Genomic DNA, 18,287 nt, shown 5'->3' with positions numbered 1-18,287 from the left:
GAGTGCAATGTACCATACAAAGCAATTTGTTTCCCTAAGATTTAGTACCAAATGTCTAGATTGATTGTGATTTTAAAGACAGCAGATTCTGGCAAGGTGAGTAATTTGAAACTTAACATAGTTCTCCTCCCTAAGATCTGAACATATTGAAATTAGGTATAAAGTGCTTCTAATTTGTCAATCATTACTCGTATAATTCTGTTCCTACATTACCAGGAAAATTGCCCAGGAGAATTTTTCTGCTTCCCTTCATCTAGTTTTCACTCCACTGTTCATTTGACTTGATCACAATTATGCAGGCAAACACCACCCCCACGCCCACCTGCATGTCTTCTCCCAGCATGCCAACCACTGCTTCCAGATCGCCTATTCCCAAGGCCATCTGGAGCAGCGATGGGTAAATGACTCCAGATGAAATCAGAGTAGGCCTGGAACCCCAACTCAAATCAAAGCCTCAATCAGATCTACAATTCCAAAATGGTCAGCAGACTCGGAACTGAAAGAGTAGAAATATCTGAAGAGAAGTGTCTCCTCTTGAATTTTGAGTCAAACTTGTAAATGCTAAAAATGTCATGAGACTACCTGTTCTTGAAAGGGAACCAGCTTACCTTTAGATCGAAGAAAGGTTCTCAGAATATTCTGATTGAAACCTGTCTAAAATTTATTCCATGAAAGCCGAACCACACGAAACTTGGTGGTCTGAAATACTGATGCAAACTCCCAAATTGCACAACGAGTTTGCTGCATACCAAAAATTCTTCGAACATTTTTCTAATGTTCATGAAACCTGAGCCTAAGTTGTAGGGCTGAATTTCAAGCAAACCAAGGCAGATTTATGGATGTGCATCAAAATTTTGCCAGCATTTCAAAGTTTCAACCAGAACTCAGGTAAGGACGAAGCGTTTGAGCTACATTTCATCTTCGATTCGGTCTCATTTCAAAATAAAACCATATGTCTCAAAATCACCAAAATACACTCTCACAAACTACTGCAAAGGACAAAGCTGTGCTTTGTACTAATCTGCATTTGAAGTATGTGAAGTAACCAGGGCTTAGTTGAATCAATCTCCTTGAAGCATGGGCAGGCTTGTCCATCATTAATCTGAAGTGATGAGCAAGAATGTCACTTCTTACTGCAGGAGTGGATGGAGGATGGATCAGACCTTTCTGAAGGGAACTAGAATGAACCTATGTTATTTAGGATCCAGGTGCTCCAGTCCAGCTATGAACTGTTTTGATCTGAGCTTTCTTTTGCAGAATGAAGGAACGTTGCCTTTGCTGTGGCACATCAGACCATTGTTCCACCAAGTCTCCTGACTGTGCCAATACATGATGCTTCAGAAAAAGGCATAATGCCTCCCAACCCCTGTATTTTCTGCTACTACTGCATCAGCTGTGCAGGGCTGTGATGGGAGAGGAACAACAGGACAGATTCCTTCCAAGAGCTCAGCAATCTGAGAGCTGAACACTCTTAACACGTCTAATCAGGACCTCTGATGGGAGGCAGAAGAGAAGTGGAACAGCTGCCGCAGGGCCAGTGATTCCAAGGAGCCCAGGACTCCCAACTGCTGCTGCTACTATGGCAGGGACTGGAGCCCTGGTCCCTTTAAATCACTGCTGGAGCACCACATAGGTCTATTGGCTGGGGGTGGCGCAGAAAGCTGGGTGCTCCCAGCCCCATCCCTTCCAGGGGCATGAAGCCAGGCCCTCCCCAAACTTTGTCTAAGGTCCTGCAGAACTTGTCAGTCCCCCTCTTATAACAATAGATATTACACTTGACAGTAAAATGACACTGTGTTCGAAAGTTTAGTTATGGAGTTTGACTCCTTGAGCTACCTTTGGCAGTGAGTATCACAGACTGATTACCTGCTGTATAAGGGAGTATTCCTTTTTTCATTATCCTGTATGAAGCAACATGCAAACATTTCATTCATGGGATGTCCAGGTTTTGCTGAGCCTGAATATGCGACTTGCTGTACGTCACTGTTTTCATCCTCTTCCATTTGTGGACTGGTTGCTTCTCCCAGACGCTGGCAATTTTGGAACATCAGATGCAGATTTTTGAGTCTGATATAAAAGATGGACAAGTACAATCAGAGTGAGTCTTCCCTTCACTGGGTTTGCTGCAGTGCTGCAGCTGCTCATAAACCTCCCAACTATCTGCTGGGTTCAGCAGCACAACCAGGTGCCTTCTGTCAGACACACCTGGAACGCTTGGCAGAAATCAGGATTTATAAAATTCTTGTGTTTGTTTCAATATACTTGAATTAGGGGTGCCATCCTTCCCACCCCCACATTGTTCAATTCACAATATATACTTCTTTATCTGCTCCTTATTTACATTGACTTACAGTTCATTAAACTTTTTCAAATTTATAAATACTGAGAAAACTACAGTAAAAAATTGGGCAAAATTTGGTAAAAGTTGTTCATAAATTTCCCCCTTGTTTTCCAATTCCAGCACCGGTTGACCTTTTTGTCAAAAATAGGTGCCTGAGTTGTGGCCAGAAAACATTCTCTCATGAGTTTACACACGTAATTTCTTTACAAACTAGACCATTGTCCAGTTTAAGCGGGTGCCTACTTGTGCAGGTTTCGCTGCACATTAATTTTTCACATGCCATGGACTGGTTAGAATTTATAACTACCTAGCCAAACATTCACATGTGTACCTGGTTTGTATACAACTGTGTGTTTTTGGAAAGCTGGTTCTGTCTCTTGGGTCTTGCTGATAAAGTCATTAAAGCAGGAGTCTGGGAGATAAAAGGATTGGGTTTATAATCCTAATTCTCTCACACGTTGACCTTGAACAAGCCAGAGATACCTATTTCCCCATCTGTAGAGCATGGCTAACAATATTTACTCACCTTTGCAAAGTACTGGAGATACTCAGATGAACAGGGTCATAAACAAAGCAAATGACAATTTTTAATGTCACGTGGAACGTACCACCATGGGCTTAAGATCCTTTGCCTATGGGGATGAATTAAGCTTAGATATGGAAGTGGTGGGTGCTCAAAGAACCTGACTAGAACTAGAACTAGAAACTAGAACTTTTACAACTCTCCCATTCTAGACTTCTTCTGTGAATCTGCTGAGAAAGGACAGCACTCAGGGAACGCTTAGGCCACAATCCGTTCCCCCTTGCAATGAACACTTAGCCCATGAACAAAAGACAAGATAGCACTGCTGCACAGCCAACAAAGTGGCCAAAGAATGAGCTACATTCTCTCATGCCTCATGTGCTATCAGCAAAATCAGCAGCTGAATCCAGACCTGTCTTTATACATGGTAGCGATTCATGAGGCAGAAAGAAGAGCAGAGTTTGGCTTTCACACATGGGGTTGAGCCTGCAGTCCTGGCACAGAGAAAAAGAGAGAGAGAATCTACTTGTGATTTGTAAACTGAGAAAACTGATAGGAAAGTCACAGATGGTGAATAAATATGGGGTAAGGAGATGCCATTTTGCAGTCATTTTTCCTGACCAGTTTAAGAGGAATGTGCTGTATTCTAGCTTCCTTCAGTGCAAATGTATTCTGTGTAGCAGTTACACTTAAAGAGGCCTTCTTTGTTTCATGAAATATTTTGGAGTTTGCTGCAAACACGACGAATTTGGCCTTCTAATATTGTGATTTACTTTTTGGTGCTTATTCTTTCATGGCATTTATTCTTTAGTCAGTCATTCTTCTTTCCAGGCTTTCATTTTAAAAACATTTTGTGCCAAAGGAACAACAGCTGAGCAACTTTAACTTATGTAAATCTCTGTCCTAGGACATGACATTAAACTCTGCCTCCAAATCATCTGACAAAGAATATGTTCTGTGCTAAGTCATTTACTCCTCTGGTCTTTTTATAGCCCCCATCATGATAGTATCTAAGCATTGTATTATGTTTGATACATTGCTATCTTTCTCCATTTGTGGAATCTGATGCCTTCTTAGATAAAAGTAAAGTAGGTATGTAGCAGTGGAGAGAGGACTGGTAATCTGGCATGGCAAAAATCTTTGGTTTGATCGCCAGTTCTGCAAGATGAATAACTATAAACTTGGGCAATCATTTAAATCAGCCATGCACTGTTTCTCCATTTGTAAGGCAGAGCAGCACTCCATCCCATGTGGTTAAGGAATCCAGGATATGATGTAGCATGATCTCACCCTGGCCAGGACCATTGACATAGTTAGCAGATTCTCAAGGACCCATACAGGCAATAAAAACTTGAGCATCAATGGTGGGAAAGAGAAGATAAGACTAAAACAAAATAGCTCTCTAAGACTATGCCAAAGCCATGTCACAGGCTGGGAGACTTGTCACCCTCCACAGAATCTTGCCTGAAGGGTGGTTAAACTGCCTCATTAACTCAGACCACCTGGAGTGAACAGCAATATTCAGCACCAAGCACAGTGAAGATCAAATGTCCTACCTTTCAGAAGAGATCTGTCATATCTGGAAAAGTGTCCCAGGCTGCAAGGGTTCAAACCCTCTCACCCTCCTGGCTAACAAACCGCCCACCTTCATTTTATGAAGCAAATTTACCTGACTGGAAGGCCAGGGCACCTGATACAAGATCTGCCAATCTGAGGCCTACCCTTCCTGACTGATAAAAGTCACAAACAACTAGTGCCCAACTTCACCATAATGACCAATGCCTTCTTTTTTCAAGGATTCCATATTCTAATTGACACTTAAGAAGTCCAGTTGTGATGCATTTGGTCTAATCATTAACTGCCTCATGTTAAACCTTCTGCTCTTGAATGAGCTCAGAGGAGCTAGCCAAAGATTGCCTCATATGATATGTATATCATGGGAGATACACATCTCTGAGAACTGGAAGGGACCTCAGGAGGTCATTTAGTCTAGTCCCCTGCCCTCTTGGTAGGAGCCAGCACTACCCCTGATGTCTATTTGCCCCAGTCCTGAAAGGGCCTCCTCAAGGATTGAGCTCACAACCCTGGGTTTAGCAGGCCAATGCTCAAACCACTGAGCTATCCCTCCCACTCAACCAAGACCTTAAACTCAGCCCAGTATGGACTTAAGCCAGGACAAGGGACAGAATACACCCTACAATAAGGACTACAGGAGCCAAAACAGCACGTCCATTATTTCGGAAAAATATTTCAAAATGAGCGCATTTCAAAGACACGGAGTAGCTATTTCAGGATACCAAAGTATCCCGAACTGGCTCTGCCATGTAGACATAGCCTGGAAGATCTAGGCCAAAATTTCAAATAGAACAAAGTAAAATTGGTTAGCAGCTCCTTAAATTGCACAGATGTGCTCATTAAAGCCTCCATCCTGCAAAGGTGGAACTTCTGCTCATGTCCAATCCCTCTGAAGTCAACAAAACTGTGTCTGAGTGGGTATTTTTGCAGGACGGGGACACGAGCATTTTTTAAAAAATTATTTCTTGGTTGTCTCTTGTAACTCCTGGGCCTTAATTATGAATGGCAGGTGCACCCATCCTGCAGCTCTGCTAATGTTTTAGGGCAGCCTCTACAGTGTGGGATCCTGGAGCAGCTGCCAAACATGTAGGCTCCATCTGGAAGAGGGAAGCACTGTGTTCTTCAGTAAGCAGCTGTGAACAGTAAATGGACTCAGGATAAGTTGGTTCTTTGGTCTTTGCTTCCACGTTTCCAAATGGGGCAATGACCCAAAGAAAGACAAAGGATTATTACTGATCACTGAAATGAGAGATGGGTCAGAGCTGAAAAATTCAGATTCAGATCAGGAATCTGAATCCCCCAGCATTCCTTGCAGCATTGGGGTGTAGTTGGATATGGATGGGGATAGGAGTGCCACAAAAATTCAAATCTTGAGTTTAACTCAAGCCCCAGATTTGAGTCAAAGCCATGGTTCGGTCTGGAGGGACTAGGCTTTGGAGTCTTGTGGCAGACCCAGCTTTTTAATAAAATTAAACTAGACTTTTCAAAATCAATGAACAAAATTTGGTTTGCAATCAGTGGGACTGAAAACCACCACAGGCCCCAGGAGAAGGTGTGATGGGGCCCCACTCTGCACCCCCCTGGAAGGCATGGGGCCAGAGGGAGACAACCCTTAATGCTGCCTGGACTACAGTGCTGAGATCCCATCCAGCCCTCCAATGTGGTGCTCTGGCAGCAATTCAAGAGGGGCTGGGGCTCCGCTCACCACTGCTACCACAGTACCAGCAGCAGGGGCTGGGCGCCCCACCCCCTTAGACTCTCCAGGCCCTGAAGTAATTGCCCCCATCAGCATGCCTGTTTGCAATACCACAACCTTTGTTTATTTCCAAATCACTACTGTTCACTTAGGGTTAATTAGGAAAGTTCTCCTTGTAATTAATGGTCACCTAGCACTTGGAGATCCTCAGATTAAAAAAAGGTCTACAAGGCCATCATGATTGTATGCTTTGGTTGCAGAGTATGAGAAGGATATTCTTTTATGAGCTCTGTTTTCTCCTACCAGGTAATTCAGTAAGTGAACTCCACTGCATACCCTCTCTTACAAACACAAGCGTGCCTCAGAGGAGTTTGTTTGAAGTTCCCCTACAACTATTTCCCCGTTATGATTACTCCCGCTGGGGAGAGGGAGATGTATTGTTAACAAGTTTCAAAATACAAATATGAACTGGAGCGATTGGAGCTTTCAGAGAAGTCATCCAATCAAACTCTCTGCAAAGCCCGAGATACATATCTACACAGAAGGGTTATTAAATAGCTCCCAGAGATGAAAGGAACATGTGATCATATCTTCTTTAGTCACTGCATTTTCATATCAGTGATTAAAAAATGCAAGCTGAATTTTGTGGCTTAGAAACTCATAATAAAATAATTAGCATTTGTCCTTTTCTTTTGCTGGTGTTTGCATCAAGGGAGGGGAGAAAAGGTAGCTGGGGGAGGTGAAATGAAAATTCCTGGAATGTTCGTATTTCTCTGTTCCACTTCATTTTACATCCATACTTCAGTTTTAAGTTAAGCTCTAAAAAAAACTTTGCTGCCAAAAGGAGGCTTTTGGTTGTATTATCTGATTACCAGGTTGCAGTTAAGGGGGATATGCAAAGATCAGTGCTGGCAGTATTTTTCCCATAACACACTGTAGCTACCAAGGATGAAATCAGAAGATTGAGAATAGCACAGTACCTCATAGGAAGAGCTGCTTAGTCTCAGAAAGCATGGCACAAAATGTCCTATGAGACTGCAGTGACCCCCACTGGCAAGTATGTTTGTATCTCACCTCATTAGCAGGCCTTCTGAACTCTTATTTACAAAGTAACTTAGGATATGTCTATAATTACCAAGAGACCGACCCCGTCAGGGTTGATCTTCCAGGGTTCGATTTCACGAGTCTAGTGGAGATGTGCAAATCAAACTATCAGGGCTCAGCAACCCCTGTACTCCTCATTATCGCAAGCAGCACGGGAGGTTGATGGTAGAGCTTCCCCCAGCAACATCCCTCTGTGAGGATGGCCAGATAAGTTGATCCTAGATACGTCGATTCCATCTATGCAAGTGTCCTAGCTGGAATTGCATATCTATGATCAACTTTAAGGTCTAGTATAGACATGTCCTCAGGAAGCCATGTCTGGCAGAACCTGACATGATAGCAGTTCCCTAGACCCTTTACATGATATGGAGAAGGCAGAGAATCTGGTACTAGTGCACAATACCAGGAGATACACATCATGTGGTTTCAACAATACGTGGTGTGAAAAGTGCCTAGTCTAATAATAGAAGGAATAATTCATTATTTCCATCTTGGGATCCCACTGGGCCATATTCACAAAGATTTTGGTATTGTCAGTCTCACCCAGTCCTGTAGGTGTGCTATCATCATGCCTACAGAGCCTCCTAGTCTGAGAGGCTCACTTTCAGGCTTCCAGCAGTTTGGCTCATGGTGGGATAGGGGTCTGCAACCTGTGGCTCCAGAGCCACATGCAGCTCTTTAAGGACTTCTTTGTGGTTCCCAACTCTATAACTGCAAAGTAAAAACAAAAACCGTCCTGATTATTTTCAATGAACGTGAACGGCTAAAACCCCAACAAACAACAACTCATGTCTAAATAACGAACAGTATTTGATCTTGAAATGTTGACTAATTCCCCCAACATCTTCCAAAGAGAGAGAGAGAGAAGTCAGCAAGACAGTGGTACAAACACACGTGTAAAGTGTGAGGAAACAGAATATGTAAAAAGTTTGTGAGCATCTTGCAGTAAACATGTATCACATTACAAATCACTGTGCGTGCGCTGTTCCTAAAATAGGGGTTACAGAAAGAGAAGTTACTCACCTGTAGTAACGATGGTTCTTCGAGATGTGTCCCCGTGGGTGCTCCACAATAGGTGTTGGGCTCACCCGGCGCCGCAGATCGGAATTCTTCTAGCAGTTTCTATTGGATCGCGCATGTGCCGATGTGCGCCGCTCCCTTGCGCGCCCCCGGCCATGTGCGCGATCCAGTCCCCGCCAGTTCCTTGACCAACCGCCTCCAATGCTCCTGAAAAACACCAGACAGAGATCCGAAGCGGGGAGGATGGGCGGGTGGTGGAGCACCCACGGGACACATCTCGAAGAACCATTGTTACTACAGGTGAGTAACTTCTCTTTCTTCTTCGAGTGGTCCCCGTGGGTGCTCCACAGTAGGGGAGTAGGGGACTACCCAGCAGTAACCCAAGTAAGGAGGTGGGTAATCAATTTAAGTGCAGCTTGCCCCCGAGAGGACTGCTGTCGACAGACGGGTATCCTCCTCGAATACCCGATGCAGGGCGTAATGCTTGGTGAAGGTGTCGTAGGATGACCAGGTCGCCGCTCTACAGATGTCTTTTAACACAATTCCCTTGAAGAAGGCTGTTGATGCCACCACCGCCCTGGTGGAGTGAGCCCTAGGCGGAGCCAGCAAAGGGGTCTTTCGAAGCTCGTAGCACATTTTTATACAAGATACAACGTGCTTCGAAATCTCTGGGAAGAGAGGCCTTCCCCTTTCGACCTGGGAGCGAGAGACACCAGAAGCCTGTCCATTTTGTGGAAGGACTTAGTTCTGTCTATGCAGAAGGCCAACGCCCTTCTCACATCTAGGAGATGTAGGCGCGCCTCCTTGCTGGAGCTGTGAGGCTTCAGGTAAAATGAGGGTAAACTATTGGTTCGTTAAGATGGAACTCCGAGGCAACTTTTGGAACGAAGGCTGGGTGTAACCGTAAGGTTACCGCCTCCTTTGAGAATACTGTGCAGGGTGGCATTGCCATCACTGCTGTGAGCTCGCTCACCCTGTGGGCTGACGTAATCGCAAGAAGGAAGGTTGTTTTCATAGTAAGGAGTCGGAGGGGTACCGTGGCTAAGGGTTCAAAGGGTGGTCCCGATAGCGTGCTGAGCACCAAGTTCAAACTCCACGACGGTGGTAGCGGTTTTCGAGGGGGGTACAGGTTTACCAGCCCCTTCAAGAACAAAATGCAAATGAAATTTAATGTGGGTAAGTGTAAGGTAATGCATGTTGGAAAAAATAACCCAAATTACATGTACTACATGATGGGGTCAAATTTAGCTACGACAGATCAGGAAAGGGATCTTGGAGTTATAGTGGATAGTTCTCTGAAGACATCCACGCAGTGTGCAGCGGCAGTTAGTAAGGCAAATAGGATGTTACGAATTATTAAAAAAGGGATTAATAATAAGACAAAAGATATCATACTTCCCCTATATAAAACTATGGTACGCCCACATCTTGAGTACTGCATGCAGATGTGGTCTCCTCACCTCAAAAAAGATATATTGGCATTAGAAAAGGTTCAGAAAAGGGCGACTAAGATGCTTAGGGGCTTGGAACGGGTCCCATATGGGGAGAGGCTAGAGAGACTGGGACTTTTCAGTTTGGAAAAGAGGCGATTGAGGGGCGATATGATAGAGGTATATAAAATCATGAATGGTGTGGAGAAAGTGAATATAGAAAAATTATTTACCTTTTCCCATAATACAAGAACTAGGGGACACCAAATGAAATTGATGGGTAGTAGGTTCAAAACTAATAAAAGGAAATTTTTCTTCACACAGCGCACAGTCAACCTGTGGAACTCCTTGCCCGAGGAGGCTGTGAAGGCCAGGACTCTATTAGGGTTTAAAAAAGAGCTTGATAAATTTTTGCAGTTTAGGTCCATAAATGGCTATTAGCCAGGGATAAAGTATGGTGCCCTGGCCTTCAGAACAAGGGCAGGAGATGGATGGCAGGAGATAAATCACTTGATCATTGTCTTCTGTTCTTCTCTGGGGCACCTGGCATTGGCCACCGTCAGCAGATGGGATGCTGGGCTGGATGGACCTTTGGTCTGACCCAGTATGGCCGTTCTTATGTTCTTAACCTTGTGACAATAGGGTGGGCGAATACGGTGGGCCCTTCCTCTATATGCCAAAAAGCTGATATAGCAGCGAGGTGGACCTTTATTGAGGATAGAGAAAGCCCGTCTCGTTTGAGGTCCAATAGGTATTCTAGTATTACGGTTATGGGAACGTCGAGGGGAGCTAACTGTTTGGCAGAACACCAGGCTGTAAAGCGTGTCCATTTCTGTTCGTAAGTCCTCCTGGTGGAGGCCCTTCGGCTACACTCCAAGACTTGTCGTACTCCCTCCGTACACGTGCTCTCTAAGGCGCTGAGCCATGGATTAACCATGCTTGTAGGCGTAGTCCCTGAGGGTGCAGGTGCACTATGGACCCCTGAGACTCCGTGAGTAAGTCCGGTGCCACCAGTAGGGGGAGTGGTGGACGATCCGACACGCGCAGAGGCAAGGGAAACCATTGTTGTCGGTCCCAAGTTGGAACTGTGAGTATCATGCGAGCTCTCTCCCTTCTGGCTTTCTGCGGAACCTTGGGGATAAGCGTTGTGGGGGGAAACGCGTACAGTAGAGGGCCCTTCCATGAAATCATGAATGCGTCCCCCAGGGACCCCTGCCCTATTCCTGCTCTGGAGCAGTACTGGGGACACTTCTTGTTGTACTGGGTGGCAAACAAATCGACTTGGGGAAACCCCCATGTACAAAATATGCGCCGTAGCAGGTCGGAGCGGATCTGCCATTCGTGCGTGAGTGCGAAGCGCCTGCTCAGCTGATCTGCCTTCACATTGTGGGCGCTCGGCAAGTACGAGGCTTTCAACGTTATGTTGTTGGCGATGCACCAGTTCCACAATCGGACTGCTTCCGCGCATAGCGCACGTGATCGTGCCCCTCCTTGTCGATTGAGGTAGAACATAGTGGAGGTATTGTCGGTATTGATCCCAACTACTTTGCCGTGTAGGTACTTCCGAAAATGTCTGCATGCATTGAACACCGCTCTGAGCTCCAGTATGTTTATGTGCAGTGTCTGTTCCGCAGGGGACCATAGCCCTTGAGTCACCTTGCTGCCAATGTGCGCTCCCCATCCTATGTGGGAGGCATCGGTAGTAAGAAAAATAGAAATTTGTGGTTGGTGGAAGGGCACCCCCACTAGCAGATTCTTGGTATTTCCCCACCACACTAGAGATCTTCGCACTTCCGTCGTGGGCAACACTACCCTGTGGACAGTGTGGGATGCCGGTTTGTAAACATTCGCCAGCCAATGCTGCAGGCTTCGCATGTGTAACCTGGCATTCTGTACCACAAACGTCGCTGCCGCCATGTGCCCCAACAGTTGTAGGCATGTTAGGACCGGCACCGCGGGGCTGTACGTCATGACTTGCACCAGGGAGTTGATGGCGCGGAAGCGGGCGTCGGGCAGGTATACTCTTGCTGTTATAGAGTTTGTGTGTGCCCCTATGAACTCTATATCTTGCGTGGGTTTGGTCTTTGACTTTGCGAGGTTGATAACTGGGCCCAGCAAAGTAAACGTGTTTGCGGTGACGCGTATCATGCATAGGACCTCTGCCTTTGAGGCCCCTTTCAGTAGGCAGTCGTCCAGATATGGAAAAATAAACACCCCCTGTCTGTGCAGGTAGGCTGATACCACTGCCAGGGTTTTGGTAAAGACTCTGGGTGCCGAGGGTAGGCCGAACGGAAAAACCCTGTACTGGAAATGTTCCCCGCCGACCGTGAAGCGGAGGAAGCATCTCTGTGCCGGGTGGATTGTTACATGAAAGTAAGCGTCTTGTAAGTCGAGGGCTGTAAACCAGTCTCCATCGTCCAGTGCCGTAAGTATGGAGGCAACTGTGATCATCTGAAAGCGTTGCTTGCGCAACTAACAGTTGAGGCCCCGTAGATCCAAAATCTGCCTCCAGCCTCCTGTTTTCTTCTCTGTTAGGAAGTAGCATGAGTAAAAACCTTTCCCTTGGAATTGTTCCGGCGCTCTTTCCACTGCCCCTATGAACATGAGGTGATCTACCTCCTGCTTCAGTCTCGCCTCATGGGCAGCGTCCCTGAGATGAGGCTGGGTGGGAGGTTTCATTGGTGGAAGTGACTGGAAGGGGATCGTGTAACCCGTGGCTATAATTTCTAGCACCCATTTGTCTGTGGTGATCTTTTGCCATTGGGAGTGGAACGGTTTGAGGCAATGATGGAACATGAGATGAGAATGGCATTGAGCGAAGGTGTTGATAGTGCAGCCCTCGACATAACCGTCAAACTTGCTGTCTCTGGGCTTGTCCCAAGGGTGTATGGCTTTGTTGAGAACGTCGTCTGGGGGCCCTGTACTGCTGCTGCTGATGATGGCAGCCTTGGTCATAGCCTCGCTGATATTGAGCGCGCTGTGGTTGGTAAGCATAGCGTCTTTGCTGAGGATAGAACTTCTTTTTCTTGTATGGGGGAGTATAAATACCCAAGGTCTTAAGTGTGGCCCTCGAGTCTTTGCTGGAGTGGAGGACTGAGTTGGTTGAGTCTGCAAACAGCTTTTGCTTATCAAAGGGAAGATCCACGATCTTCGCCTGTAGGTCTCTGGGGATACCGGATGTCTGGAGCCAGGATTCCCTATGCATTACCACTGCTACTGCTGTTGAACATGCCGCTGTGTCCGCCACGTCCAGGGCAACCTGGACTCCTGTCCGTGATGCCGCGTAGCCTTCTTGGACAATCACCTTTAACACTGGCTTCTTGTCCTCCGGGAGTCAATCCATGAGAGGAGTGAGTCTAGAGTAATTGTCAAAATTATGGTTTGATTGATGTGCCACGTAATTTGCCATCCTCAATAATAGGGTAGAGGAGGAGTAGACCTTCCTGCCGAACAGCTCTAGTTTCTTAGCGTCTTTATCCAACCCCCCTGATTTGTACTGAGACGTTTTCGACCTCTGCTGGGACGATTCGACCACCAACGAATTGGGTTGTGGGTGACTAAAGAGGAGCCCATGCCCTTGGCTGGGACGAAGTACTTCTTATCCGCTCTCTTGTTCGTAGGCGGAATAGAGGCCGGAGTCTGCCATATGTTAGTGGCTGACTCCATAATGGCTTCGTCCGGTGGGATAGCGATTTTAGATGAAGCCAGGGGTCTCAAATTTTTCAGGAGTTTATGGTGCTTCTCCTGCACCTCTGCTATTTGAATGTCCTGCGTGAATGCTACTCTTTTGAACAGCTCCTAGAATTGTTTAAGGTCATCCGGAGGGGAGACATCCTTGGGGGCCATGGCCTCACCTGGGGAGGATGAGGAGGAACCGCTGGGGTAAACCTCCCCCAAATCCTCTGGCTCCCGAGTTCGGTGGTATACTTGCTCCCTGGTGGGCTGTGAAGGGAAGTCTTGGGATTCTGAACCTAATTCCCCCTGGGACAACTGCGTTGCCATCCCAGAGCGAGAGTGTACACAGGAGTATTGACGAGTAGTAGGAGAGGACCTGCTCCTGGATCTAGACCTGCGGTGTCTGTGTTCAACATGATGAGGACGACCATAGCAACATGGGCAAGGGCCTGGTGATGGAGACCTGGACCATGATTGGGGAGTGTACCCATGATGTCTGGGAGAGCGGGATCTCCGCGACAACATTGACAATGGTGAAGCTGGTTTGTGATAGTACTCAAGGGGATCCATGCCCAAAAATGGTGAAGGTGGCCTGAGCCACGGCAAAACCGATTGGAGGAATGGAGAGGGAGGCCCGAAAATAAGCCGGTGGAGTTGCAGCCTGGCGGTGCGGCATGCGTATCTTGGGAGGGGGGCTGGGTGATAAGGGCAGCGCAGCCCTGCCTGGAGATGGACTAAGGTGCCGGGTTTTAGCTCTGGCCTTGCCCCTCCCCTGAGGGGTGGGCGCCGCCCCCTCCGGAGCCGGGGATCTTGGCCCCATTGTCGGCGCCGCACTCGGCACCATCAACAGCAGTGCAGCGCGGATAGCTTCCTCCGGCGCCGGTAGGCTCTGTGCCGGGTGCCCCTGCGCCGTTGGCGCCATGGGAGCCGGTGCCGCGTGCGGCGGCGGTGCCGATTCTGGCGCTTGCCGCGCTGCTCCTTGCAGCACCTTCCATGCCGCCTGTTGTATAATCAGAGGCTCAGCCTCTGCCACGTGCACTGCTGCACTGCCGCTTTCATGAGCTCACGGCTGGGGGCTCTGCATTCCACTCGTCCTGCTCGCTGGGACCACCGGCAAGGATCGAGCCGGGGAGAGTTTCCTCCTCTTCTGCACAGAGGGGGTCAAAGAGGCTGCCTTCCTTTTATGCAACCCAGAGGGCCCTTCTGTGTGAGGCTTCTCCAGCGGTTCCGGCTGGAGAGCCTTATCATTATCAAACAAGATCATTTTGAGCCTCATTTCTCTGTCCTTCCTGGCCCTGGCTGTAAGCTTAGCGCAGTGGGAACACTTCTGGGTAACATGAGACTCTCCCAGGCAGTGAATGCATTCATTATGCCCATCTGAGGCCGGCATAGCCTCGCGGCATGACTCGCACTTCTTAAACCCCGAGGAAGCCATCGCGGCGAGTCTTTACTGTTAATAGGGTACTTAGCCACTAATCAGTGCTTTCTAACCCAAAATAACATTCACGGCCTTCAGGGCAGCGGACGGCTTAATAGCCTTCTTGACCGCCCCTCCTTCGTTCCTCTTCTCTCTATCTAATATGCTCTTCTCTTTCTTTTTTTTTTTTTTTTTTGTATAATAGTGACAAACAAACGAACTACGTGTAAAAAACAACTATCTTATCTGCCTCTGGCTTTAGCTGGAGTGGATTCCGTCTGCAGCCGATGGCGGTTGAGAAGGAACTGGCAGGGACCGGATCGCGCACATGGCTGGGGGCGCGCAAGGGAGCGGCGCACATCGGCACATGCCTGATCCAATAGAAACTGCTAGAAGAATTCCGATCTGTGGTGCCGGGTGAGCCCGACACCTATTGTGGAGCACCCATGGGGACCACTCGAAGAAGAAAGTATGGTTTGACATTATTTATAAAGAACCTTCTCTCATTGACATGCATTGCGGCTCTTGAATTATTGAGTATTTTACCCAATTGGAAAAAAGGCTCTTCTTGCTATTTTGGTTGCCCGATCCCTGTACTAGGACTTCAACCATCTTATTACAACACGGGAAACGACTGCCTAGGAAGGGGTGTAATCCTAGAGTGATAGTGGACCTCAAATTAAATCCGAATCAACTATGGAATTCTGTTGCAAGGAAGCATTCTAGGATGTATTAGCTGGAGCATTGTAAGCAAAATGCAGGAAGTAATTCTTTCACTCTACTCAGCACTGATAAGAAGTCAGCTGGACTACTGTGTGCCGTCCTAGGAACCATGCTTTGGGAAAGACAGGGACAAACTGGAGAAAGTCCAGAGGAGAGCAACCAAAATGCTTAAATGTCTACAAAACATGACCTGTGAGGAAAGACTGAGAAAACTAACTTGTTTAGTCTGGAGAAGAGAAGACTGATGGGAGACATGATAACACTCTTCAAGTGTGTAAAAGGTTGTTGTAAAGAGGTGAGTGATAAATTGTTCTCCTTATTCACTGAAGACAGAACAAGTAATAGGATTAAGTTGTTACAAGGGAGATGTAGTTCAGACATTAGGAAAAACTTCCTAACTGTCAGGGTAGTTAAGCACTGGAACAAATTACCTAGGGAGGTAGTGTAATCTCCATCCAGCTTTTTGAAGAGCTTGTTAGAAAAATATCTGTCACGGATGCTCAAGATAATAAGTTGTCTTACCTCAGTGCAAGGGCTTGGACTAGATAACATCTTGAGGTTCTTACAGTTCTCCATATTTGTGAGTCTGTCTTTAGGGATGGGGTGATGTTAGGAGTTAGGAAATGACCAAACAGTGGTTTAGAGAATCTCACCAGCTTTGAAATGTTGGACTGACAGGGACTTACATACTTAAGTGCTTTTATGATGCTGGTTCACAGGGCTTACAAAAAACAGCGTCCTTATCCCCACTTAGCAGAAGGGGCAACAGGAGAGAGAGAGAGAGAGAGAGAGAGAGAGAGAGAGAGAGAGAGAGAGAGAGAGTGTGTGTGTGTGTGTGTGTGTGTGTGTGTGTGTGTTTTAAGTAGTGGAAAGACCTGAATTAAAAAAATGATGGATTTTTAAATAAAATCTGATTGTTTTATTTAAATTAATTTTTCTTTTTAAAAAGAATTTCAAATTCAATTTGAAATCATTCTAACCTTTGCTATAGTTTAAACTTACTGTCATCTATAAAATGGAATTTATCTGTAGCTATGTCCAAGGAGACAAGGTAGATGGAACAACTTCTGTTCATGGGAGACAGCAAGAAGATAAGAAGTTGGTCTTGTAAAAGATACCTCAGCTATCTTGTCTCTCTATAATCTATTTAAATCTTTTATATTTAATTATTTCAATTACTTCACTTTTCATGTTTCCAATTGTATATAATTGCTGCCAGAGTCTTAAAGAAAGACAGAACTGAATTGGTGGGAGTCACTGACTAAGCCCCTGGAATGGGAGTCAGTTGAAGTTCTAAGGCAACTTTTGACAGCTGCTGCCTCTTCTGCAGATACAGAGAGAATATTTTCTCCATTGCAGTTTATTTGAAGTTGCAAAACCAACTGGGAATTCAAAAAGCACCCAAGCTCATTTTTCTCTTCCAATTTCTGAATCGAAATTAGGGTAGGTGATCAATGTCTATTTTTAGTAACACCTTGAAAGACATAGTGACTAGAAAATCAGTCTGCTTCATGAGTACCACACTAGATTAAATGTTCTTTGTTTAATAAATTAATGTTTTAAAATGTATTTTGATAAACACTTTCGTCTTATGTCCTCAGCATATTGAAAAGTAGTTTTATTTAACTAATAAAAATGAAAATGTTTTATTAGTGCTGTCAAATTATTAAAAAAAAGTTGACTAAGTACAAGATTATAAAAATCATGATTCATTGCACTGCTAAACAATCACAGATTACTTATTTAAATTTATTATAAATATTTTATGACTTTTTTACATTTTTAAAAGTGTTTATTTCAATTGCAATACGGAATACAAAGTGGACCGTGCTCACTTTACTATTTTTTCGCAAATCTTTACACCGCAAAAGAAGATAAACAAAACACCAATATTTTAAAATATCTGGCACATCAATATCTTGCAACGTCGGCAACCACAGTGCAATGAGAATGCCTGTTTTCATTTCCAAGTGACATTGTAAATTATGTAGCAGACAGTATTATCTTTCATAAATAAAAATAATTTTGTTTGTTTTATCAACTGGCTGTGCAAAAAGTGGGACTGAATAGATTTATAGGGTCTCAAGTTTTCTATGGTTTTGTTTTTTGAGTGAAGTTATGCAAAAAAAAATCAACATTTGTAAGTTACATTTTCGTGATAAAGAGACTGTACTACGGTACTTAGATGAGGTGAATTGAAAAATACTGTCTTTTATCTTGTTTCAAGTGCAAATATTTGTAATCAAAATAATATAAAGTGAGCATTGCACACCTTATATTCCGTGCTGTAATGGAAATCAATGTATTTAAAAATGTAGCAAAATAGGCACAATATAACAAATGTAATTTGGTATTCTATTATCGTTTAACAGCAGAATTAAAACTGCGATTAACTGTGATTAATTTTTAATCAAGCAATTTGTTTAGAGTTAATCACTTGAGTTAACTGTGATTAATCGACAGCTATAAATTTTATAAATCACTGAATTCCAATTTCCACAAAAATGCAGAGTGACAAATTATGAGTAAAGAATTAACCTAGTAAATAACAAATGAGGCACTTAGCATCTTTCAAGCACGTTAAAGGTAAAAGCAAAGAATTTGCATAAGGTTTGTAAGCTATGTATCTGCTTAAATATGAATAGGTATAGAGCCGGGAGTTGTGTATGTGCTCTCGAGTTGCACGTGGCTCTTTCAGCCATTAATTTGGCTTCTCCTCAGAGCAGTGCACCAGGAGTGCTGTCTGCCTCTTCGCGCACACGCCCCACCACTTGGTGGGAGAA

The 18,287-nt window shown here is 45.2% G+C and overlaps 1 long non-coding RNA gene across 5 annotated transcripts in view; it reads right to left on the bottom strand.

Annotated features, from left to right (window-relative positions):
* The window catches only part of LOC142022157 (uncharacterized), a 465,994-nt gene that overhangs the window by 127,205 nt on the left and 320,502 nt on the right, over positions 1-18,287 (bottom strand). For all 5 annotated transcript variants that reach the window (XR_012647864.1, XR_012647868.1, XR_012647867.1 and 2 more), the window contains exon 4: positions 1,867-2,067. This is a non-coding gene — a long non-coding RNA (uncharacterized LOC142022157). The remainder of the gene's footprint in view (positions 1-1,866; positions 2,068-18,287) is intronic.

Source organism: Carettochelys insculpta, chromosome 17 (genome assembly GCF_033958435.1).
Source record: "Carettochelys insculpta isolate YL-2023 chromosome 17, ASM3395843v1, whole genome shotgun sequence".
NCBI lineage: Eukaryota > Metazoa > Chordata > Testudines > Carettochelyidae > Carettochelys > Carettochelys insculpta.
Note: the sequence above shows the minus strand (reverse complement) of the source record. Positions and strands in the feature narration are given on the sequence as shown.